Source organism: Panulirus ornatus, chromosome 16 (genome assembly GCF_036320965.1).
Source record: "Panulirus ornatus isolate Po-2019 chromosome 16, ASM3632096v1, whole genome shotgun sequence".
Lineage (NCBI taxonomy): Eukaryota > Metazoa > Arthropoda > Malacostraca > Decapoda > Palinuridae > Panulirus > Panulirus ornatus.
In genome coordinates this window covers 31,405,287-31,432,943 of record NC_092239.1, presented here as the reverse complement: position 1 = coordinate 31,432,943, position 27,657 = coordinate 31,405,287, and the positions used below count along the sequence as shown (strand labels likewise).

Genomic DNA, 27,657 nt, shown 5'->3' with positions numbered 1-27,657 from the left:
TCTTTGTTCCAGCGTTTCCCGCCATCAAACAGAACGTGAAGGGGGAAAAAATCGTTGACAGAAAGGTGGAAATAAAAATTTCCAGTATTGACGACTGAACTTTCTCCAGTAAAAATGAAAAAAAAAATTAAGACATCTTTACAGATACACGAAACAGATATAAATCATAACAACACAGATACAATGCTAACATATTAGATGATAAGAATAACAACACAGATACAATACTAACATATTAGATGATGAGAATAACAACACAGATACAATACTAACATATTAGATGATAAGAATATATGAAATTAGAGTTAAAACACAAACGTACAAACTGTGTTTATGACAGCACAACACAAGCATAATACAGGTGTGTGATAATGTGGCGTAACAAACCTAAAACAAAGATATAAATCACACCTTGATACGAAACGTAAAGGTTATGGATCCATTACAACACACACACACACACACACACACACACACACACACATATGGAAATATGCAGCCCACCGTGTTTTTAAGCTCTCCTATGATTAATTAACGATCTACTACCACCCTTTCCCCAAGTAAATATATATATATATATATATATATATATATATATATATATATATATATATATATATATGGGAGGGTATTGATTGAGAGGGTGAAGGCATGTACAGAGCATCAGATTGGGGAAGAGCAGTGTGGTTTCAGAAGTGGTAGAGGATGTGTGGATCAGGTGTTTGCTTTGAAGAATGTATGTGAGAAATACTTAGAAAAGCAAATGGATTTGTATGTAGCATTTATGGATCTGGAGAAGGCATATGATAGAGTTGATAGAGATGCTCTGTGGAAGGTATTAAGAATATATGGTGTGGGAGGCAAGTTGTTAGAAGCAGTGAAAAGTTTTTATCGAGGATGTAAGGCATGTGTACGTGTAGGAAGAGAGGAAAGTGATTGGTTCTCAGTGAATGTAGGTTTGCGGCAGGGGTGTGTGATGTCTCCATGGTTGTTTAATTTGTTTATGGATGGGGTTGTTAGGGAGGTAAATGCAAGAGTTTTGGAAAGAGGGGCAAGTATGAAGTCTGTTGGGGATGAGAGAGCTTGGGAAGTGAGTCAGTTGTTGTTCGCTGATGATACAGCGCTGGTGGCTGATTCATGTGAGAAACTGCAGAAGCTGGTGACGGAGTTTGGTAAAGTGTGTGGAAGAAGAAAGTTAAGAGTAAATGTGAATAAGAGCAAGGTTATTAGGTACAGTAGGGTTGGGGGTCAAGTCAATTGGGAGGTGAGTTTGAATGGTGAAAAACTGGAGGAAGTGAAGTGTTTTAGATATCTGGGAGTGGATCTGCCAGCGGATGGAACCATGGAAGCGGAAGTGGATCATAGGGTGGGGGAGGGGGCGAAAATTTTGGGAGCCTTGAAAAATGTGTGGAAGTCGAGAACATTATCCCGGAAAGCAAAAATGGGTATGTTTGAAGGAATAGTAGTTCCAACAATGTTGTATGGTTGCGAGGCGTGGGCTATGGATAGAGTTGTGCGCAGGAGGATGGATGTGCTGGAAATGAGATGTTTGAGGACAATGTGTGGTGTGAGGTGGTTTGATCGAGTAAGTAACGTAAGGGTAAGAGAGATGTGTGGAAATAAAAAGAGCGTGGTTGAGAGAGCAGAAGAGGGTGTTTTGAAATGGTTTGGGCACATGGAGAGAATGAGTGAGGAAAGATTGACCAAGAGGATATATGTGTCGGAGGTGGAGGGAACGAGGAGAAGAGGGAGACTAAATTGGAGGTGGAAAGATGGAGTGAAAAGGATTTTGTGTGATCGGGGCCTGAACATGCAGGAGGGTGAAAGGAGGGCAAGGAATAGAGTGAAGTGGAGCGATGTGGTATACAGGGGTTGACGTGCTGTCAGTGGATTGAATCAAGGCATGTGAAGCGTCCGGGGTAAACCATGGAAAGCTGTATAGGTATGTATATTTGCGTGTGTGGACGTGTGTATGTGCATGTGTATGGGGGGGGGGGGGGTTGGGCCATTTCTTTCGTCTGTTTCCTTGCGCTACCTCGCAAACGCGGGAGACAGCGACAAAGTATAAAAAAAAAAAAAAAAAATATATATATATATATATATATATATATATATATATATATATATATATATATATATATATATATATATATATATAGTAATGGTTTAACTTTTATTTTCCAGAAGTGTAGGGGAAGCTAGTACCGGATGATGGGTACATTAGAGAGAGTTAGTTCCTCTCGTGAATCAGTGAGCCTGATGTGTGGAGGCAAGACCCGTCAAGTGTAGGTACTGGACGCACACACAAACACAAGTAATGGCGGGAATAAAACGTTGCAGCTCCTGCTGAAGATGAAGCTCAATCAGTGTTTTTCTTTTTTTAAGATACTTCAAAATTGGTACAATAATGAAGCTTCACAATAACCAGACGTGGATTCATTCTTCAGGTCTTCAGTTGATCTGGCTTTTACCATGTACGTAAAGCAGACTTGTAATACATGAAGGCAACGAGGCACAAGGTGATGTGCTGCTTCACTATTAACATCCAGCCAGGTCCGAGTCTGTACGAAGTTACAACTTCTAGATAAACAGTCGATAAAAGGAAGACCAAAATGTTACGGATATTCTCTGACATTCCCGCCCTCAAGATGTGTTTCCTTAAAAACCCTAAACAGTGAATTGACGATAAGCCAAAAGCCTCATTTCCAAAGCTAATATTAATGAATTTTGACCATCGTAACTGTGTTATCAAGACTGTAGCATTGACTCGGTTTGCTACTGTCTGTCAAACCGGGAAAACGACACCGATTGTGTTAACGAGCACTAACGAGGATCCTCGGCACCCCATCTCATCTGGGGTGATGGAAATGCAAAGCTTTGGCTGAGACCAGCGTCTTCGGCTCAGGACAGAGAATTACGTATTCGAACCCTATAAAACCGAAATGACCGAGCAATATAACGATCTTAGATTGGCTCTTTTTCACGTAATAGTTATGGGTGACATTATATACCAGAACCGTTTCTTCCTTACTTCACTTGTTCCTCCCTTCTCGTCCCAGTTTCATATTTTTTAGTTCTGTTGTATCTTTCAAAAGGTGTCTGTCATGTGTCTCCCACATCTCTTACACATTGTATCTATGTGTTCCCTGGCCTTTAACTATCTTAAATGAATCATTCATTCCTTCTTTTCTTTAAACCATTCCAACCATTCCCATCAAGTTGTAAATTCCCTCTATGTCATCATCGTAGGTTTCATCATAATACGGACCTCTTCCAGATTTTGAGGTACATCCTCCCAGATTAGGAGGGTGTAGTCCAAAATGTAAGAGGGCAGTACAGCCAGCCAGTGAATCTTCATCACTGAGTTCACTTATTCCTTCTCAGCCCTACCTACTCCCACCTCCTCTCCTGTGAACATAACACACGAATTATCATCAACTAAACATTAAGACTTGTGAACCTTTTCTTAGCCCAAGTGTATCAGTCCTCACTTTAACATCTACATCATATCATACGGCCTTGTGTTCTACACAAAACGAATCGTCTCCACGTCACTAATACTAGTACACCTGTCATTAGTGTTACCTCATCCTAACCACTTGCAAAAGCAACACCCACGAGTAAAAGGAAGATAGATAAGTATTTCTTAGATAGTAAGTAACACAAATGGATAGACATCATTTGCACGAAGCCTTTTATACACCTTCCCTGCTTCTTAACCTAACCTTACTACTCACATGTTTGTACATTTGTGTACTTGTAAAGTATTACTGCTCACGTGGGTACACAACATTTGTATGCAGATCATTTCCATAAGCTCTCAACAACAGTTTCCTTTATCTCTCTTGAAGACCAAGTATTGCATAAACATACACATCAAGTTTTGCATTGTTGCAGAAGTGAATATGTATGAATAAGATTACGAATTCCTTCCTTAGAATCATGTAAGTAGACGTAGTTCAGATAGAAACGTTTTTAACGAAATCTCGCTTTATATCGTGACTGATTCGTAGCGACGAAACGAGGCTGTGCGTGATGCCTTCCAGGTACATCGTCCACTTCCAGAGTGAGGAAAAGATTTTCCGGGTGTAGGGCTAAGCCTGGAGCGGCCGGACAAGACCAGAGGAATCACCTCAATTAATTTCGTTTTTTTCCGGTCACTGATTTTACGGGTTCACTTTGCTAGTGTCGTGAGCCCAGTGATGGAAGGAATGGGGCATAGGTTTCCCGAGAACGAAGGGCATCTTTCACGGAATGTTCAGGAATACAGAATGTGTTGAGAGGGGTTTAACTGAGGTGGAGGCGTCTGGCATATACGTGGGGATGTGAGTGGAGAGGAAACAGGTTAAAAACTGTGTAGGATGGGAAGGAAACTGAGATAAGGTTGAAGAGGTGGGGTAGGGTAGGGGGGCAGGTCAGGCTAGCAGGAAACTTTCAACTTTGTGTTTCCCCTCAGAGCGGCAGCGTCAGCTGCTGGCCTCATTAATAGTGTTTGTCTGGAGCAGAGACGCCATCCTGGCCAGAGATCTCGTCGCCAACATCTCCAGCAGCAGACGTGAGCCTCTCCAGTCTATCTCAAACCTGGTATCTTATCATCTCCTTATCTGTTGTTGCATCCTTTACTCCCTCCTTAACTTTTGGCTCTCCAGAATTATTTGCTATCGGTTATCATTTACTCCTTTACTTTTCGTTTTGTGTAACATTTTTGAATCTCTTTTATCTCTCCAGCCTCACTGAATCTACCCAGCTTCTCTCGCTCCTCCTCTGGTCTCTCAGTCTCACCAGGACTCAGTCCTCCATATGCCCCTTACCATCTCTCAGTCTCTCCAGTCATATCCCCGTCTCTTTACCATCTGGTGGCGCGCGTCTCAGCGGTAACATCTCAGCCTTCATGTCGTAGGTTAATGTCAGCATCTTATTTGTCCTCAGCACCTTCTCAGCGCTCTCTTCCACGTCATGAATATTTAACTTTTTTTTTCCATCTCGACAATATCATGACTGCTTTCCTCTCGTCCTAATGTTCAGGGGAGTTTAACGATGATTACATCCGGCCCACTGTCTGTTATTTGGTGTATTTTTCCTTCCTTCCGTCTGTCTGTCCTCACATAAGCGTCCCTTCTCGTTTGTCCGTATGTCAGTGTGGTTTCCATCCGTCCGTACGTCTGCGTGTTTCAATATGCGTCTGCGTCTGTTTCCGCCGTCCGTCCGTCGTTATTTTCTTTCCTGTTTAGGGTCGTCCGTAAGTGTGCGTCTTTTTCCATCTGTCCGTAAATCAGGTTTTTCGTCCGTTCCTCAGGTTCTGCTTCTTGGTCCATATGTCCGTACGTCTATATGTTTGTCCGTTTTCGCTTCCGAATTTCATCTGTGTGTCATGTGTCCCTTGCTTCTGTCTCCGCTCGTGAGGTCCTCTGTTTGTATACAGACGGATAATTTCCCTAACGAAACTAATAATTCAAAGATGTAGATAAGAACTGAACTTCATCATTAACTTCCACTAGCAACAAGGACGCAATTGATTGATTTTGATTCACGAAGTCAGACTTGATGAGACCCAGACAACACGAACGATGTGCCAGCCAGGGAACCTGAGGTCTGGATCTTCAGACATAACTCGACTTCACAATGCAAATATCATACTAATGGACGTGAGAAATCGAGTCATAAGAAAATGATATTATTGATGATTATGATGATAATAATAATAATGATAATAATAATAATAATGATAATGATAATAATAATGATGATAATGATAATAATAATAATAATAATAATAATAATGATAAAAATAATTGTAATAATAATAATGATGATAATAACTACGTGAAGTCAAGAAACACTAGGCAAATGAGAATATCAAGGGAGCTTTGTCATAATACTAAAACCTTATCATCTCTAGCGTGATGGTGATGAATGGACTCAAATATGAATGAAGATCATATGCATATTATATTACTGGCTGAAGTTTATGGAATTAGGCGGAGCTTTACGACCTAAACCTGCCACCACTCTCTGAACAGTGGCACATAGCTCAGCTCTGAGGGATCGGCGGAACGTCTGTATTCTAGAACTGAAGTCTGGACGACTAGCTGAGGTTTTCATTCAGTGGTTAAATTATTGATCAACTTATCAACATCATCATCTGCTGAGTGAGGTCTCAGGCCCCTCGCTGGCTGAATTATTCGGCTATTGGCTGAAGTCTTCTCCATCTGGACGTAGTTTCGTCCAGTTGGTCTAACTTTCGACCCACTGGTCGAAGTGTCCAGCACCTAGCCTAAGTCTTGACTAACTGGTCGACATCTCAGCCCCATAGCTGGACCCCCCCTCGACCCACTGGTTAACCTCACGAGCACTTTAGGACATCTCTGCTCATCACCGTCAGCCCACCTTCCCAAGATTCCACTTTGTTAACGTGAATCTTGGCGCACGAGATACCTGAGGTCTGGGCCCATCTTGTCGTGTGTTGACCGTGTGGGCCCAGCCTCGTGTGTGTGGTGTACGGGAGCAGCACAACCCAGGCTGGCCACAAAGCTGGTCAACTTGTCTGGTCGGAGGAGAAGTTTGGCAGGTAAAAGACGGCTAAATTTTGTGTTCTAATTTTCTTATGTAAAACTCGACGGAATAATTAAAGTTGCATCCAATCAAGTTTCTTTCCTCGAGCAAGTTGATTAGCTTCAGTAGAGAGAGAGAGACAAATTTTGAACAAAATTCAATTTGAAATCCTCTATCTATGGTAATGCATCGAGGGTTCCCCAGACCCCTTAATGAAATGATCCTCGACTTCTTTTCATTGCTCGCTTTGAGAAAGATGCGGTAGAGGTCCATGAACCTGGTGTAGAGAGAGAGAGAGAGAGAGAGAGAGAGAGAGAGAGAGAGAGAGAGAGAGAGAGAGAGAGAGAGAGAGAGAGCACCCATCAGGTATCTTGCACCTGCTGTCTGATCTGAACCATATGATCTGATGGCATGGGAACAGTCTGATTATTCTTCTGATTTTTTGTTTACTGATTGGCTGCAATGGCATGGTAAACAACGATGCAGACAAGGTTTGTATCGTTGCATTATTTAGTTGTATTTTGTCTCTACGTTGTATTTAGTTGTATTTTGTCTCTACGTTGTATTTTGTTGCTCTACTCGGACCTGCGTCGTATTGTATTACTCGGTCTTATACCGTCGGTTTAATTTGTTTTATATTGTTGGTTTACAGGGTTTTATATTATTGGTTTAATCAATTTTCCATCGTCCGTTTCTCGGTTCTATTATATTACTGGTTTATTGGATTTAACACTGTTGCTTTACTGGGATTTAATTTGTTTACAGGGTTTGATATTTTTATTATTTTGGATTTTAAACTATGCATGTCCAGTTTTATAATCTGTACCTCTTGCTATTTACCGTGTATCTCCTGCTATTTACCACGCATAGCCTGCTATTTTCTAAGCATGTCTTGCTATTTACCACGCATGGCCGGCTATTCACTAAGCATGTCTTGCTATTCACCACGCATGGCCGGCTATTTACTAAGCATGTCTTGCTATGCACTACGTATTTCCTGCTATCACCTTTATTCTTCTTTTACATATGACCAGTTCCCTGTACCCCTTCATTTACTCCCTCCTACATCTATGATCTCTGTTATTAATCTGCTTCACAGAGTAACACAGTCTGAGCTTCTTACAATCATATCTATGCTACATACGACTCGGTCCATTGCCACATACTACCCGGTCCTTACGCATACCACTCCTTCCCTTCTATCAGATACCCAGTTCCTGTCATCTACCACCCAGTGCCTGCCAGCACCCGCCCAGCCCCTCCTGCCGGTTACTCACTTCCTTCGACCAATCCCCCATACTTAACACTCAGTCCCCCTTACGATGCGTCCAAGCTCCATTACCTGCCACGATATTACTAACACCACCCACACAGTCTGCCACCCAACCCTTGTTACTTACCACCCAATCCCAGCCAATCGCCACCCAATCCCATCTACTAACCTCTTAGTCCCAAACGCCAGTCACATAATCCTTGCTTCCAACCATCCAATCTCTGTCACCAATCACCCAGTTCCCCTCACTGCACCCATCATACCATGCTGTCTGCGTGGCACATTTCCTAACACACCAGATTCCTCACCTTCAACCTAACTTGATTTCCACTAGCATGTGGTCCCTCATGCATACATCTCATTGATGAAATAGACCATCAAAACTCATAGACTGTCCTTTCCCACGAACATGCAGCCTCTCATATGTATATCTCATTGATCAAATATAACATTAAATTTCATAAACTGTCCTCAGGTGTGGAAAGACCTCAAAAGTAGATGTTTACGTCCGGAAACGATTTGTGTTTTTTGAAGATTTTCTCAGGATATCCAGAGCTTAAGTTATTATAAAGAGATTAAAGCGTTATAAGCCTCATTTACATGTTCGGATTTCAGCTTATACGCTGCAGCGACCTTCATAAATATTCATAATAATACCGATGTAAGTAAATTAATTGTTTATTTTCCTGTACTGTCAATTAAGCTAATATGCTACACTAATACTGAACTACTTTGCCTGGTATTATTCATGACAGATTATGGAGAATCTATCCGACATGCACTGTCAAGGAATTAAATATAAGCGAGTAGACTTGTGACGTAATTACCGGTAACCTATATATAGTTTTTCAGGATGATATTCACAGGAGGTAAATGTTTTCCAACTTCCTTTACCCCAGAGGTAAAGCTTGAGTCTCGAGGTAAAGCTTGAGTCCCAAGGTAAAGCTTGAGTCCCGAGGTAAAGCTTGAGTCCCGAGGTAAAGCTTGAGGTCCGGGGTAAAACTTGAGCCCACGTCCTCACCACCACCTGCCAAGTTTTCTCCGTCATCCAGTAACACCTCCGCCTGCACCCTACAACCTTGCCCCACACTCCACACTCACTCTCCAACACATGCGTCTCCCACACGCTCCTCCAACGCCACCCGCACCCCTGCTGATTCCCCCCTCCTCACATATCTTCCCCAACACCTACACATCTTCTCCGCCACCATCTACATACTTACCCCAACACCACACACACCACCTCTTCCTTCTCCAACAACACCACCACCACTCCTGGATACCTCTTTCACCCACACACCTCCTCCGTCCTCTCCCCCACCAACCTCACGTCCAACTCTCTCCAACCCACATCAACCCTGCCTGTAATAGCATGTTCACAGCGTACTTTCACATAGCTTGGAATTATTTTTCATGTAAATGTAATGGTTGACTCAATAATCTTGGGACTTTGATGCATACGAGAGGAATGGAGTTAGATTAATGGCATTGCGTATATACCAATGATTCGATTCAACCACCGAGACCCTGAAGTTGTACAGTGTCATAAAAAAGTCTGATGTATAGATCTAACCAGTTATTTTCTGTCGTGAAAATTATGTGTATTACTGTTGAAAATTTTGGGTCTTAAAACACATAGAGACAGACACAGATACAAGCCTATGTACGCTTGTATGTATGTAAGCGCAGAGAAAAGCTACATACATACAGAGGTAAATACAGCAGATGACCAACTCTCTCGGACCTGTCATATAATTTGAGTCATTTACATAACCCAGGACTCCTTTTATGAGGCTCCTTGTGTCTCCCGTCTCGCTGGGTTGTTACGTGAACCAGTAGTGATGTTAATCCTCGGATGTGCCGGCGTAATCAGAGGCCATCCCGTCGTACACAAGGGTCGTACCTTCGTGATCAAGGGTCGTACCGACGTGCTGAATGAGGTCGTGCTGTTATACCCAAGGGTTCAGTAGTCCTCATGAGAGGAAGTCACCAGGCTGGACGAGGGTGAGGTGTTCAGACCTCCGACCTGTGACGATGATCGTAACCTGTGCTTCCAGGCAGACACGTCTCGCCCGCCCGCCCGCCAACCTACCGTCACACCTCCGATCCTTCGCTGCTTAAAGTGTGATAAACTGGCGAAGTGTTTACTAAATCTTCGTTATGATCATCGCATGATTACCCTCACGCTCCCCACCTCACCCAACACCAATTTTCTTATCAGTTCCCCCTCATGTAAAACCCCCTCTTACCTCGCGTCTGACCCACCAAATTTGCTTCCATATTTTCCCCTCGAGGAAGAAAGAGAAGCGACCCTTCCGTTCATGATTTCCCCAATAATGTCGATGGAATTTACCCATCCCGTGACCCTAGAAGATCATGTGTGGTAGCACAACACTCCAGTATCTAAATGCTGCCACACTATCTGTGGTGCACCATCTGGTGTGGCTAACCTGTGGTATTACCACACCGCCGAGCATACCCTCACTACATTCTCGTCCGTACCATTTCCATTTTCGATGGCGAGATTTCCTGTAGCATTGCTAACCTCAGGACAGACGCTGGTCATGTGTTCCTCTGTCCAGTTTAAGACAACGAAATTTCCACTAATACTCCTTATCTAGTATGTCTCAAACATGATAATCATTTCAGTTATTTACCGTCTTTCTTATCTTCTCCGTGCGCTGATCTAACGTCACATGAAGAGGAAGCTCAGGAAATAACTTTTAAATCCTGCAGATCTCTCCCCCCAGCCCTTTACCAGCCTCGTTCACTTGCTTGGTTAGGAAAAAAGTATATCTTTACTCTCTCTCTCTCTCTCTCTCTCTCTCTCTCTCTCTCTCTCTCTCTCTCTCTCTCTCTCTCTCTCTCTCTCTCTCTCTCTCTCTCTCCTTAATGTTATTCTCTGTGGTTGTTCTGTCTGCATCTTTAGAACTGTTCACTTTGACGTTATGAAGCGGGTTTAAAAACTTAAAAGTTGCTATCAAGTCACCCGTTACTCTTGTCTCTTCTATGATGTGTGTGTGTGTGTGTGTATGTGTGTGTGTATGTGCGCGCGCACACACACACAGAGCTGTTGAATGTTTAAAGGGGATTTACTAAGCTGGTGAAGAGGAGATGGCGGTGAAGATACCCTAAAGCTGTTTGTGGTGGAGGGGATACACGAAGCTGCTGGAGTGGTGGTGGTCGGGAGGGAGACACACTAAGCTGGTGGAGTGGTGGTGGTGATGGTGGTGGTGGAGAGGGGGACACACAAAGCTGTTGGAGTGGTGGTGGTGAGGAGGAGGAGGGGGACACTTGGCTGGTGGAGTAGTGGTGGTGGAGGGGATCGGGCCGTCCTGCCGACGTAATTGGAAGCAGCAACAAAGTTTTAACGTTGGCTTCATTTGTTTACTTCCTCGGCGCTGCTGGGGAGCGGGGTGTATGTGACCCCTGGGAGAGGGAAGGGTGTGGGGCAGAAGTGGGAGATTAAAAGGACGACTGTGGGAATGGAAGATTAGCCAGGGGGTGGGGGGGGAGAGGGTGGGGGGGAGATAATCGTAGAAGGGTAGTTAAGTACAGGTTGATCGGGCAGGTGGATGTTCAGTAATAATATTAAATCTTTATTTCAAACTGTTGTTTATTGTACTCCATGTGGGAAGATGTGGGTTGTTAAGAACACATTTTCTGGTTAGGATTCTGTCTTACTGTAGGGTTGTTGTGTTGTGTGGATTATGTTGTTGTAAGGTTGAGGGTGTGTGTGGCTGTGAGCATACTGTGTTGTGGTAAGTTTATTATCTTTTTATGAGCATTTTCATCGCTGCCATCTGGGGTGAGATCTTAGCTAAGTAGGAAGTTCATTGTGTGATGGGAAGTATATTTTGAGATGGCAAGTCACTGTCTGGGTTGGTGTTTACTGTGTAGTGATATTTTTGTTTCATTTTTATGAAGAACACGTCGTACTGGTTTGTCAATGTGGAACTTTGTGGTGTGAAGGTTTGTGAGGTGGAAGGCTTCAGCGCGTGGTGGACCAGTTGGTGAAGTGGATGAAGTCATTGCGTGGTGGGGCATTTAAGTTACTGTGTGGTGGGACAGAGGTCCATGTTTAGTGAAATTTTGATATATTACAAAACTTTATTTTCCACTAAGGCTCCTACATCATGGTGTTCATTGTTTCTTGGTGGAGCTTCATGTGGGGCGGGAGGCGATGTTTATGCAATGAGGAGTATGATTTGTGGTGATAGATGTTGGTGAAGATATTGTTTGCACAAGGAGATTATTGTGTATTTCCAGATTTCTCCGGTTGAGGATCTGTGTCTCGTTGTCTGGATAATTAGTGGTGTCTGTGTGCTCTGTAAGTGTGAAGGATTAGTGCTGTGTGGGTAAGAGGTACATGTGAACACCAGACCGGGTTTTCTGCTGCAGGATAGTAATAGTATCCTACATTTCTGCCTTATTTACATGGGGACGTGATAGTACAGTAGAGCTTAACTAACCAGTCTATATCTATAAAGACAGAGTAGGAATGTAAGATACTATTACTATCCTCCAGCAGATACCATCATCATAGACCACCAGGTCTTCTGCTGTCAGACTTTCCCATCAACTCCCACGTACCGCTCACATACTCCTTTCTCTCCTCCTCCTCCTCTTCCTCCTCCTCTTCCTCCTCCTCCTCCTCCTCCTCCTCCTCCTCCTAGTGTACCACAAAATCCACAAGCAACACACTAACCTAAAACACCAGCTAACTTAGAAAAAATATACACAACATTTAATTAAACTCTTTGCCCTTTCTGTATTCCATTACATCCCATTTAATTAACCTCAAATATTTTCGTATTTTCTTTCCCCCTTGTTCTCCAGTGTTCATGAGAGAGAACACGAGACGGGAGGAAAGGTCTGGTGTTGTGTTACATTAAAGCACAGTTTAGGAAAACACGTTCAGTATTGCATATTTCGTGGCACATGTAGATTTTTTCTCTTGTTCTGGAACACATGTAGACATTTTGTTAATTAAATCAACAAAAGACTAGTTGTTGGGTGTAGTTGAACATCTGCGACGACATGTGGAGAGAGGAATTTTTCGTTGGAGGGAATCATGAAGAAATTAATTGAAATGAACTTAAACAAAAAAATATGCAGCCGGAAATCATTCTTACTGCTGTGGAGAATTGCAATTACCTGATGAGTCCAAACTTACACTGAAGTGTTTATACAACGCGACTGTTCCTACACCATCTTTGTTCATACCACAGAACTGATCATATATCTTAGATCTTAGGAAAAAATAAAACAAATTGGCTCTTGAAATCATTCATTTCAGATTTGATATTTCTAGATAATTTGCGTAAGGGGAAAGAATATACATATACACGCTACGTTGTGATTTCTACCTGTTACCATTTATCAGACGATAAACAATTATAAATATATCATGATATAACAGACTGTTTGATGATAACAAATTACATGGCTCCGAATTAACCATGTGTCTTACAAGTAGTAGTTGAGAACATGATTCAGTACAGTGATGAGATGTGAGATAATGAATGTAGTGAGGTTGCTCTGTAGTAAGCAGTCTTCTTGAGATAGTAACTCCTTGATTAATTGATTCACTAGACCAGGCCAATCTTCAACTCCAGAGGATTTTTTTTCCCCTTTTATGAAAAACAACCGTAGAGATGAACAGGTGGAGAAATGGATCACCATCTGGCTACACAGGCTGAGACATAGTTAACTAGAGGGATAAGAGGATGGAGAAGTGGCATACTAGAAGAGATAGAGAGAGAGAGAGAGAGAGAGAGAGAGAGAGAGAGAGAGAGAGAGAGAGAGAGAGAGGGGGGGGGGGGATACTCAGAGAATAAATTGGCTGGATTTGAATGACGTAAAAGACCCAAGCTAAGGAGAGCTGGGGAAATCAATAGAGGTGTGTTGAGAGTTGTGAAGAGACATAGACGGTAATGAGGAAAGACAGAAAGACGAAGAAATAAGGTTATAAAGATGAAGGTAGGAAGAAAAACACACGTGCAGAGAGGAAAATAGACACTGAGAGATAGGAAAGGAAATAGGGAAATAGGAAGAGAACTAGTAAAGAGACGTCTGGGGTAACACGAGAGAGATAGAGAGACTATGTAGAGGCAGAAGTGTTGTCACTCAAATATGTTATGTAGTTCTCTGTTGTGGGATTCAAATGTGGCTGATTTACCGATGTTGTTTTTGATATATCACTATACAATAAAACGATCAATTTGAATATTTTTGATACTGCAGTGCATTATTTAATTTGGTGAGGCTGTATGTGAAATTGGTAACTGTATTGCTAATTCATTTTAATTGGGGAGAGGACCAGACGCACACAAATTTTTTCCGTCCATTTTGCTGATGATTATAAGTTAGGTAAAGCCACACTTGTGGGTATTTACTGATATCTTTCAGGCAAGGCTTATGATAACGTGAGGCTGTGAGGCAGATCATGCCTGCACTAGCAACTCTTCTCACGTAGTCAGGAGAGGTTTATCCTTGAGCACGACGGTACGACCCTTGAGCACGACGGTACGACCCTTGAACACGACGCTACGACCCTTGAGCATGACGGTACGACCCTTGAGCACGACGGTACGACCCTTGAGCACGACGGTACGACCCTTGAGCACGACGGTACGATCCTTGAGCACGACGGTACGACCCTTGAGCATGACGGTACGACCCTTGAGCACGACGGTGCTACCCTTGAGCACGACGGTACGACCCTTAAGCACGACGGTACAACCCTTGAGCACGACGGTACGATCCTTGAGCACGACGGTACGAACCTTGAGCACGACGGTACAACCCTTGAGCACGACGGTACGATCCTTGAGCACGACGGTACAACCCTTGAGCACGACGGTACGAACCTTGAGCACGACGGTACAACCCTTGAGCACGACGGTACGAACCTTGACCACGACGGTACGACCCTTGAGCACGACGGTACGACCCTTGAGCACGACGGTACGAACCTTGAGCACGACGGTACAACCCTTGAGCACGACGGTACGACCCTTGAGCACGACGGTACGAACCTTGAGCACGACGGTACGACCCTTGAGCACGACGGTACGATCTTTGATCTCGATAGTTCATCACAAGTGGGAGCTGCAGAATAACCCTTGGGTAGAGTGGCCTGACCTTTGACCTGACCTTGTATAGAGCTAGGTGAGAGACCACGTCATCAGACCCAGTAATCGTGTCATCGTCCTCAGGAAGGTACACAACCCCCTCAAGGTTCCCCTAGTGACCTGTTGGGATAAAACCGTCCCAGTGTAGGGATGTGCCACCTTCAGTATACTGACAGCGATTCCATAAACCTTGCGACTGAGGGTGGACAGACAGACAGACAGACAGACGTGGTCGTATGCAGCTCAGTATCCAGTAATTTAAAGGGAAGAATATGATTCGTTGCTGATTAAAGTCAATAGTTATTTTGATTTTATATGTATATATTTTTTTTCTCGTTTTCTGCTCGTCTTGTTTAAGGATGATGAGATAATGAAGCAGGATCGGAGTATGTTCGCGACTTTTGTCACATTGTCATGACTTCATCAATACATATACTTAAGCTGTGCTCATATGTAGTGTTGCATTGTTTCAGTACACTAAAGATCATGCCAATGATGTGTTGTGTTATTTCCAGAGATGCACTGTAGGTAGGTAGGACGCTACAAGTGTTTTAGAAAGACTGGTGTTTACTTCGTATTTCTAGTTTATTGACTTTGGGAAAATTATTGGAACTGCAGAAAAAACAAAAATCTTTTGATCTCAGGTAATTTCCCACGTCGATTTTATACGCATTACATTCACGGATATTTTTTTTTCCTTGTGACGTAATTATTTGGCTGTATCATATAGTTTTTCCAAATGTTCCGAGGAGGCGAGTGGATAAATCCCTTTGATTAGAACTGGGCGTGGAAAAAATACTTTCACGAGCTTTGTATTTTATATCAGTCATTCCTGTAGCCTCCTGCTGAATCTACATACAACTTTAGTCGTGTTTTTTTTTTTTCAGATTTTGTACAGTTGGTGTTTAATGTTGGATTCAGGGTAGCGAGGTTCCGATTGCTCTGAAAACCAGAATTCTGTATTTTCTTTTTTTTTTTCTGCCAACATTACCAAAGTGGTGGGCAGCTCAGTGACAACACAGCGTGTGGGTATGACGTGGCCACCACTGGGTAGTGCCCAGCCTGCTGCTCCGCCTGATGGTTAGTGGTGACAGATACATCAGCTGAACACAACCAAGTTCTCAGACGGTGGCATTAACAGAGACACTTGCCCGCGGGCTCAACATTCTCACCTCATCTGTGAAGTAGATTGTATTACTACATATGTAAATCCTCGTTACTTTATTTATGTATATGAATTATATCAAGTGTCTAGCGAGAGTTGCAGTACCGTCAGCTGTGCCATCTGATCAACGGGTCTTAAAAAAGTGGAGGGTATGCCACACTCGCAGCCACGGTCTCCGCCAGTCACGTGACGCTCGACCTGGTCAGTGCACCACCGTCTGGATGAGGCAACCTTCTCTCTGCTTACCTTTGGACGAGTCTCAGCTACACAGTCCTGCCTCCAGTCGCCATGTTAGTAGCTTTGTCTCGCAGCGAACGTGTCTCAGTGTCTCATTATCTTTACATTATCGTAAGACGTATTGTCACATGTCTGGAGGTGTCCACTACTGCTGGTGTGGCTGCTGATGGGCAGACACGTATTTGATATTTAGTGTTTGCTGTATAAAGGTATTAATGTTGATACATATATGGTTCTGATTTGTGCCGCTCAGCCGCCAAATCTTCTGCAGAGTAGATTTAAAGTTAATGCTATCACAGATGAAACTATATATATATATATATATATATATATATATATATATATATATATATATATATATATATATATATATATATATATATATGATTTTTTTTATGGCTGGTGATATTGGCATATTGCCTGTGTATACCACAACAGTTAAACGTTAGAAGAAAAATATGATGAATGAGTAATTATCTTATGTTATATCTTGTGTTGAAAACGAAAAATTAGTTTCATTTTAGTTTCTCAAACAGGAGGAAGTTTCCCTCCCTGCTGCCGGATGTTCATAAGTAGATGATCCAGGTTTTTGTACCTGTTGAAGAGTGGTCATGTTACCCCGGTCGTGGCCCTCGTCTGTAGATGTGCCCGTATGTCTGAACACCCGAGGGCGGGACCAGCACCTACGTCCTCGACGAGGACTTCCTCACCCTGTGCGCCTGTGGTGGGGACGTCCAGGCTGCGAGCCACTACACGACTGGTCCAGGCAGGGACCCAGACTATGCACGGCTCTGCTCTCTCTCTCTCTCTCTCTCTCTCTCTCTCTCTCTCTCTCTCTCTCTCTCTCTCTCTCTCTCTCTCTCTCTCTCTCTCTCTCTCTCTCTCCATGCTCGACCCCTCACTCCTTCCTCTACATCTCCTCTCGTCCCACAATATTCTACGTTCCCGTCGTCATAACATATTTTTCTTGCGACTGAATATAAGAAAGGTTGAGAACAGGTGGGTGAGGAGCGGACAGGAGGCCTTTGTGGTTTTAATTAAAAAATCTACCGGTAGTGCAGACCAGGTAGGCAGGCCAGCCTTGCGTACAGGAGAATTCCACTTTATTTCTGCACCTCTGACGACGAATGTAGAGATAACATCAGGTGAGAGAATGTCACGCTTTTCTACCAACATGATTTGGCTACTGGAATATATATATATATATATATATATATATATATATATATATATATATATATATATATACACAGGTAGATAGATAGATATGGAAATACAAACCACACACAGGTATAGACTGGTATATATATATATATATATATTTTTCTCTTGTATGTGAAAGACGTCAGTTATTGACAGAAGGTCTCACAGAGGCCAGACCCTGAACAGAAAAGAGAAAAAAGAAAAAGAAAAGAGAGAACAGTGGAAGAGTTTATGGGCAGGTGGAAAATTTGCCTTTTAAAATGCTGCAGATCATAGTTGATACGACAGACGTGAAATGGTAAAGAGTTCCAAAGTTTAGCAATAACGGAAATGAAACAGACTTCATAAAACCTTCCATTACGTTACCAACGACGACAGTAATTATGTGAGGCAGTGCGTTGCACTGTATTGTATGGTCAGACTAATGACGGAGGCTCACAAACAGTTCTTGGAAGCCGAAGTCGATGCTGTATCTGTAGGAGAAAGATGGAGAGAGAACAAGGTTCATGTCGTAGGAAAGTAGACCATGCGTTAAGGTCAGACTTGCAGGTCGTTCTGTCGACTGGACAGAGCGGTAGGAGAGACGCTCCACATGAGAGCAGTGCTCCACACGAGGACGCATCAGTCCATTTGAATGATTACAGTAAGTGTTCGGAGGCTTTCGAGATATCAAGGGCTACAATGTAGGATTCCCCATAGGTTCTCTGTGAGGATAACCATTGATGACGTAGGAGAGGAAATCACAGAGGAATTTAGCGTACTTCAAAACATGCCGATGACCAGAGAGTGAACCTAGTGAAGATGGTTGAAGAAATGGAAATTAAGGAGAGATTTAAGAATGTTGTTATTAAGTCAGAATATTGAGATGATAGTAGGAAGGTTTAGAGCAATCATCCCTCTGTAGGAGAGGCTGTACCGGTAAGTGTTTCCAGGGAATTAAAACTTTTGGTTTATCAGCAACGCCGTAATAGAGAAGCAAACACGGGCGCAATTCATGAGGCTGCAGATCACGGAGAAGGAGGCCGTCTGGAGGCTTACTTTGTGTTCAAGATGTGACGTATTGTATTGGTTTTTACGAAGGAGACAACTGTAAAGGTCAGGGGATTAGAGAGGTGCCTCAGATGATGAGGGAATCTTGGAACTATTCTTGGTGGTATTAGAGGAGGAACAGATGTAATATTGTCGGTATGGCAAAGCGAAGAAAAGATTAAACAACAGAAACTGCGAGGTGATACTCTTGGCCAGTGACCAGAAAGACCAGTCACTCACTGGAAGAAGATTGAGGGGATAAAGCAAGGCTTTGCCTCACGAACGATAAATTTGCAGGGTTTTCGAACATTGATGAATGATGAGTGCGATTCAAATGAAAGTTTTCGAAAGTCTACTAATACCGAGTTCCTCTCCCGAATGCTTCCAGAACAAGGGAGACTGAAGTGTGGAGTAGAAGAGCTAATATCAGAGGAAGGAGAGATATATATATATATACCTTCATTTGAAGAGGAGCATTGCCTAACATTACGTTCATAATTGAGACAAGATCGCAAGTACGCTGTCGTGATTTTACATTAGTGTCTCATCTAAGAAAATAGACTAAAAAATAAAAAAAAAAGAACACGTTTTCCTGGTGAGTTTCATGATAACTGTGTACGATCCTTGCTGATGGCGTATGTGAGGGTTGCGTTGCGGTAAGACCCACGCGTATGATACGCTTCCCTGTGAACACAAATCCTTTTCTCCCATTTTGATAAATCTCTTTGCTTGTTCTCCTCAAATTTCATTTTATTGTCACGTCAATCGACACTTTCTTCTTGTGAACATTTGCACTTTAAAAACATACATATTGTATTTCTTTACCCTTCAGCTCTCTCTCTCTCTCTCTCTCTCTCTCTCTCTCTCTCTCTCTCTCTCTCTCTCTCTCTCTCTCTCTCTCTCTCCTCAGTCGTCACACTGGATTGCTGATAGCATAGTGAAAATTGTCTCACATCAAGCAGCCCAGTGTACACTGAAGGTAACTGCATATGTAACCAGTGCAATTTTCTCCGCATCACGCGACGCTGGCGCCAGTCTGAGGTGAACTTGTCACAGTTGCAGCAGAGTTTAGGCCAATGAGCAACCCTGGGAAATACTGGCAAACAATCATTTAAGAAGCGGGTCAGACATGATCAGTTACCTCCTAATTGTTACTAAGTTATTATTCTAATTATCTCCAGAACAAGTGATTAAGTGGAGACGACTCGTTAAGGACGGTGCAACCCGGACTATGAAGGCCTGACCTTTCACTTGACCCTGTAGGAGAAGGTCAGAGGTAATTCCGTATAGGGAGTTTTCCCTCACGTACTGAGATCAGAATGTTGGATGATTGTGTTCATAGATCTTTCACTTTCACGCCCGATTAGCCTCGTGTGACTCATCACTCAACATATCAACAAGAAGCCCCGCGACCCTGTTGTTGACATCGGATGTTGTATACAACACTTGTGCTTCATTTCTCCCTCGTCTTTGTGCTTAAAGAATTACTCTAGATCAGAGGTAAATAAAGGAAGACACAAGTCTAAATTCTGCAGAGGAGACGTGAATTCAACAACACACAAGTTACACTTGGAAATCATGGAGTACACATGGGTCAGGCCGCGGGTGCTCAGCGCATACTTGTTGCTGGCGTCAACAGCTCAGTAGTGCGAGTCAGGTGTTTTGAGTGGCTCAGGTGTGAGTGGCTCAGGTGTGAGTGTCTCAGGTGTGAGTGGCTAAGGTGTGAGTGGCTCGCGTGGTAGACGTGTAGGTACACACTACTGTGGTAGGATGTCAGGACCCGCGCCTCGCGTGTGTCAGGTTCGCTAGACCTCTCCGTATTGTGGCTGTCGAACCCCACTGACCACGACTCTCTCTCTCTCTCTCTCTCTCTCTCTCTCTCTCTCTCTCTCTCTCTCTCTCTCTCTCTCTCTCTCTCTCTCTCTTTTGAAGCTGTCAGGTTCCCCTCCGTGGCCCAGATTGTTGACTTTTTGACTCACGTACACATTGATTGTAGGTATTCATAACACAAGCACACACCCCCCCCCCCTCCATCTCTCACACCATAACACCCACGTTACACACGTTTCTCTCCTCTTACCACAACCTTCATCCTGCGGTGAGCGCTGCCCGCTAGCCCCGTGTCGTGGGTGAATATCGTCCTGGATGCCACGAGGTAAATACGTGTGGAACGCCTTCCCTTACCTCCTCCCGTAATGCTCCTCCACAGTAGTGCCCCCCCCCCCCACACTCCCCACAATGCCCCTCATACCCTGCCTCCTCCCACTATTACCCCCCCCCCCCCCCCCCCCCAAGGTCGCTACACGTAACGGCACAGATTATCTTCCCTCGGCCGCGCGGGCGAGGGCCGCCGCCTGGTGAAGTCTACCGTAAATAAACCTCAAGACAAAGACTCTCCTCCCACACCCCCCCTACTCCCCCCCCCCCACCTTCCTACCCCCCCTCCCCTTCCCCCACCTCCCACCCTCTCCTCCTCCTACCAAAAACTTAAACAACATTGCCCTGAATTACGCCTCCATAAACCTGTTTACACAACCCTAATGCATCGTTACGAAGAGGGTCCTGGAGAGTGGCTGAATGGTTGTGGCTGGCGGGGGGATGGTTGTGGCTGGCGGGGGAATGGTTGTGGCTGGCGGGGGGATGGTTGTGGCTGGCCGAGGGATGGTTGTGGGTGGTGGAGGGATGGTTGTGGGTGGTGGAGGGATGGTTGTGGCTGGTGGAGGGATGGTTGTGGGTGGTGGAGGGATGGTTGTGGCTGGTGGAGGGATGGTTGTGGCTGGTGGAGGGATGGGTGGGGCGATCGTCGGTGCTGGGGAGACACTGGGGTGTCGTCATGAAGGCTTCGACACACATTAAGGTGTCACACGACCTCCCAAACACATGGCCTTCTCCCACACACTTAAAGCTGCTACCTGGGCTCACGTCCAGGTGCTGTGTGGTCTGTCCTACGCACTACGAGGTATCACACTATCTCTCGTGCTCACTTGATGATCTCCCTCCTGTCTCTTAGAGTCTCCCTCACCCCCATCCTCTTCCTCCTCCTCCTCCTCCTCCTCCTCCTGAGTTTTCTCTTAACACCAGTTTTTGCATTGTTTCTCTCTGTTATACTGCTCTCTCTCTCTCTCTCTCTCTCTCTCTCTCTCTCTCTCTCTCTCTCTCTCTCTCTCTCTCTCTCTCTCTCTCTCTCTCTCTCTCTCTCAAATATGCATACAGAGGCTTCCGTGTGTTTAGTGGTTAGATAGATAGATAGACAGATAGATATTTGTTTGAGAAGTTCTAGTGAGAATACACACGTCAGAGTCGTAAGTTCCATGAGTTATTACTTGTAAAATTTCTCAACAAATACTTGGAAGTTGTGCAAATCAGTATTCATTGAGTGGGACCTCAGTGTGTACCGAGAGAGAGAGAGAGAGAGAGAGAGAGAGAGAGAGAGAGAGAGAGAGTCACTCGAAAAAAAAAAATGGTGTCTGAGCATCAGGAGATGTGTGATGTTATTATCCCAGACTCAAGCATGTCTTGTTGTGGTATTTGTGAGTCTGAATAATGTGGGCGGGTAAGTTAGCCCATCCCTCACTTTTTACTTCCATTAAAACTTTGTTTAACCCCATGAGAGCGACACTCCTGCTCACGGTGTCAAGATAAATGCTTCTCGAGTTGTATTTCTCCTGAGTATGTTCTCGTAACGTAAATGATTACTTTTTTGTAAGTACATAATTGTACTGTACGTGTGTGTGTGTGTGTGTGTGTGTGTGTGTGTGTGTGTGTGTGTGCTATATGCCTATGGCTTGATTTATAGTCCATTATATATAGGTCATGACTAAGACATCTGTCGGAAAGAAAAAAGAAATTTAGAACGTAGCAAGACTTGTTCCGTTGAAGCGTGTGAACACAGTGTACTGAATGCAGGGAAAGGCAATCCAATTCCAGCAAGTGTTGCCATTTGGGACTTCCTTTAAACGTCTGTAGCAACCACACCAGCTGTTAGGGTCAGGCCAATATTTTTGGGCTAATTGCACCGGCTTGTTAATGAATAATTGTTTGCCTCGTTAATATATCCAGTTATTTTTCTGTGTAAATTCAGTATTCATATATAATCATTGCATATATATATATATATATATATATATATATATATATATATATATATATATGCGGAAAAAATTTAGATATACTTTTTGAAACATGTAAACACATTTCCATGGACATGAAAACATACACTCATCCTTGTATACATACGTGTATACATACCAACACATACATAAGACGGACAGTATCGGAACACATTATCAAGGTTTTCATTCAAGGACACACTGCTAAAACAATGGCCTTTTTTGTTAATTTCTGTTATTAAAAGAATCATTTGCTCAAATTAGATTTTTCCATCGAGAAAGATAATTTTCAAACTTTGGGACGAGATAACCTGGTAAACTTTTTCGCACGGGGAAAGTAGTTTGCCTTTATATGTACGTAACGATGATTGTATTTATACATTTCTCGAAGTGAATGGCCATTACAGCCCATAACTGGAAACAAAAAATGTTCTCGCCACTTGTTTTTTTTTTTATCAACTTTTTCAATTTCCACAGAAAACGGAGCTAACTCGCAGCGAATGGAAATTTCCAAATGGGTTAAATTGGTTATCCGTCGAAAATTTACGTTATTTGTTTTAAAAGTTGAATTACATCAATCAGCAATAATGTTGTGGTTGCATTATAACAAAGAGGATATATATATATATATATATATATATATATATATATATATATATATATATATATATATATATATATATATGTGTGTGTGTGTGTGTGTGTGTGTGTGTGTGTGAATTAACATTGCAACTTAGTAGATACTAAGAATAAGTTATGCGTAGAGCATCGAGAGAGAGAGAGAGAGAGAGAGAGAGAGAGAGAGAGAGAGAGAGAGAGAGAGAGAGAGAGAGCATATGATTACTGACTTTATATCGTCTGTTGAGAGAGCCCAGAAGACAGCAGCTTAATGGTTGACAGAGAAACATTATGTTTTTAATGCAGGCCGAGAGAGAGAGGAGGGCTCTGTACCAGCCATTACTTATACCTTCCCTAAAATATAATGGATTTCCCCTTCTGCCTCGCCATAATAATTGGTAATATTATCAGCATCATGATGAATTATTATGATAATCACGGCTATAAAATTACGGGTGTCAGTTACACAACAATTCTGAATTAGAAAAAGCTGTGTGATGATGCAGTTTGTCATACAATATTAATGCATGACAGTTTCGTTCAGTGTATGGCTTACCGGCTGCTGGTTGCATGACGTCCTCTCAAATCCTTCCCCTGGTTTTCATAACCTTCCCAAGGCTTTCACAACCTCTCCATAACTCTCACATATGTTGCTTGTGTTGTATAACATTGCCATAGCTTTCTCAATAGCCCATTGCTTTCACAACTCGTTCATATATATATATATATATATATATATATATATATATATATATATATATATATATATATATATATATATATATATATATATATATTCAGCGTAAATGAGATGGCCTTGATTAGGTCCTCATTTGCCCATACCGTCTTTGCTAACATATATATATATATATATATATATATATATATATATATATATATATATATCATGAGCGTGAGAAAGATGCTCAATTGACAAATTCATTTGTGGGAAATGATGAAATTTTGATGATGTAATTCTAGTATGAGAACTATCTTGATATATTGGTCATGTGAGGGAAAGAAACCTTTAATGATAGTAGGTCAGAGGATTATTGATCTGCAGGTAGCCCAGGGACTGACGAGAGAGAGAGAGAGAGAGAGAGAGAGAGACCAGGAGTTGAGGAAAATGTAGAAATACGCCAGTTTTCAGTTGGTTTTCTTGACCATCTGGTCATTGAGACTTGCAATGAGAAGGTTGTTTATTTTATCATGAGGAGTTGTGAGGAGGAAACTTAGTTTTTATTTTGTTTTAGTGCAGTTCGGAAATTCACAAAGATAATTTGTTTCCTCTTGAGCTTATTATCCCTGGCACGAGCTATGCCAGCAGCCGGCACTATGTATCATGATATACATTTTTTTTTGGTCAAATTACGTATCTTTACGTTATTGTGTCACTGTATAAGGAAAGCTGCATTCACAGATACCTATAATCACATTGATTCAGTAAACTATTGATGATGTCATCTCATTGTGGGGATTGATGTGGAGTAAAGAGAAGGGAATGTATGGAACAGAATCTCTTGTGTACACATTACCTGTTGTGAATAACATGAAGTGTGATGCTGCCAGGGACGGTAGGCTTTGATGGACGTGAGGATCAGTTTTACAGACAGATTTTTCTTACTGAGTGACGGGTATAGTGCATCACCTTGGATCAGGAGTCTGGCAAGTTTGAAGGTAATTAAAAACTGGTATCAAAAGTTTGGGGAAAAGTAAGATGGATAGATTGGTGTCGGGGTAACTGGTATAAAGATGAATTGGTCTCAGGGAGAAATTGACTGGTGTTTGTAGATGAAATATATTTTGAGACGTGTGGTCAGCGGTCCATTGTCAGCTGGATTGTGAGTGGACCAGTCCTTATTTTTCCCTACCAGCCTGAAGTCAGCGTACCAGATGTAGGTACAGTCTTCTGTGCTACGTCAGATTGTCTTACTAAATTACTGCGGGGTGGACACCGGCAAACGCTGCGTCTTGATAAATATCTATTTACCATTCTGAGAAATAGGATGACTGGGTGGGTGTGATGGAGAACTGGGCGTGGCAGAACTGAATGACCTTGTCACGCCGCCACGAGCAAATCCATTTTGAACAGAGGCAGTTCCTCGACCCTCTACGTTCATCATTGATGGACTGAGTCTCGGCCAGAGTTCAGTGACGTGAACAAAACGTCTTGCGTCGTGTCACTAGCTGTCATTTTCCTTCCTACACACGTTGTCACACACAGCTATACTGATGTAAGTATCTACAGTGACCAGATCCTTCCAAAACCATTAGTCTTTCTGGATGCTTTATATTTTCACTGAATATCTTGAAGAACAGTGAGCGGCCGTTTGTGTGTGTGTGTGTGTGTGTGTAACGACTGTACGACCAGTTGGAGAGTCAGCTTACTCTCAATGTGGAAATGATACTCAGTTATAAACGGCTCTGCCTCATAAGTGAACCTCTGGGGAAAACGGCGTGTGGAACGTTGCCTTCTTCCTCCCTATAGAAAAAAAAATATAAAAGTTATAAAAACAAAAATGGAATTCTTTTATGGTAATGGCTCCTATTTTCCATCGAATTTCATTCTACCGTTCGTTCGTAATAGGCCATCCACTCTCGCAGGTACTCCATCACTGTGGAATACAGGGAGACCAATTTAATCCCTCGTCTCTCCTCCACAGTCAACTTACATCTTGTGGTAAATATGGTTTGACTAGTGTGTGTAGTTGGACGTTGTTAGTGTGGGCAAGGTTAGAACATTGTCTTGGTATACAGTGTTGTGGTTCAGGAGTGTCTTTGGTTGTGGTTGACTGTAGTGTCTTTATTTTCTGCATCATATTTTCTGCATCATATGAGTAGCCCCATCTAACCCTGGACCTCAGGATCTTTGTGAAGGTTCTTGGCTGTACGTTATTACCTGCACAACATCGACTATCGTCAGCTTTTGACATGTCGTCCACGTCATAGCTTCTCTATGTCAGTTTCTACCGTCAGAAGTGCGGATGAATGAAGAGCAGGTGCTGATGATGATGGCATTACACAGTCAGTGTTGGGTCAGTCTGTGTGTGTGTTGTGCAGCTTCCGTCGCCTGTGGTTCGCTGGGGAGCCGTCGCTGTAGCTGTCCACTGGTCCTGTGCTGGTGGGATCCTCCACCCGCGATCATCCACGTGTTAACATTTTACCTTACGTTCAGATTGGTCTCTCTCTCTCTCTCTCTCTCTCTCTCTCTCTCTCTCTCTCTCTCTCTCTCTCTCTCTCTCTCTCTCTCTCTCTCTCTCTCTCTCTCATCCTACCAACCCCCTTCCCTCCCCGACCATCCTTATCCTGCCGACCCTCCGATGCGCCGACCAATGTTCGGTCCAGCGCCAACCCTCCAATTAAGTTCGTTCGCACCCACCCACCACCACCACATTCATTTCTCTCTCATTGAAAACTTTATAACATTCTCTCTTTTTAGTACCGCAGGGGATTCCCTCACGTGCCTCTGCTAATATATATATATATATATATATATATATATATATATATATATATATATATATATATATATATATATATATAATCTTTTTTCCAGTTTTGATTCAAATTGACTAAGCTATAATGCTCACGCCAAAGACCTATTCGCTTCCGTCACATTTTCCTCCCTCTAATTACGTAATCTCCTCCCCTTCCTCCTCCTCCTCCTCCTCCTTCTTCCTTATCCTCCTCCTCCTCCTCCTCCTCCTCCTCCTCCTGCACTACTAACCTCTCCTTCGGTAATCTCGACCGCACGACACTCGGGTACGATCATGGCCTCGCCTTTCACCTGACCCCTCAAAGCCAAAGGTCGTACCGTCATGTTCAAAGGTCGTACCGTCGTGCTTAAGGTCGTACCGTCGTGATCAAGAGGTGAACGCAGTGGTCGTCACAAGTACCACAACGACAGCTGGAGGTCAGCTGCATCAGGACCCGTAACACTGACGTCATCCGCCAGTTTGGTCGATGATGGATGCAAGTTGGACAGTTAAAAACTAGTTTATTGATCATTGTGCTTTGATCGAGTATACAGGTGGGCATGCTCAAACTAGTTTGTCATTTATCATGCTTTTATTGAGTTTTTATTTGCAGTTTTGGACGAGGGGGTGGATTTGATTTTCATGAATCGTTCATATATCTTTCATGTCGTTGGAAAATTTTTATCTTGGAATTGGCGATGATTTTTTTTTTCGTTATTTTCACCAGATGTAAGGATTTTGTTATTAATTGTATCTTTCGTCTGTACCTTTTAAATGATCTAATTTCTGTATCCATTACGACCTTAATGCCCTCTCCTCCAGGCCTGGTTAGAGCTGAATGTTTATCCTTTATGTTTTA

General features: G+C 43.0%; 2 protein-coding genes across 7 annotated transcripts in view; one reads left to right on the top strand and one right to left on the bottom strand.

The window, feature by feature from the left end:
* LOC139754214 (uncharacterized) overlaps positions 1–27,657 on the top strand; it is a 436,361-nt gene that overhangs the window by 164,089 nt on the left and 244,615 nt on the right. The gene's annotated exons all lie outside the window — the stretch shown is intronic.
* The window catches only part of LOC139754211 (cell adhesion molecule Dscam2-like), a 543,290-nt gene that overhangs the window by 420,196 nt on the left and 95,437 nt on the right, over positions 1–27,657 (bottom strand). The window lies entirely within an intron of this gene.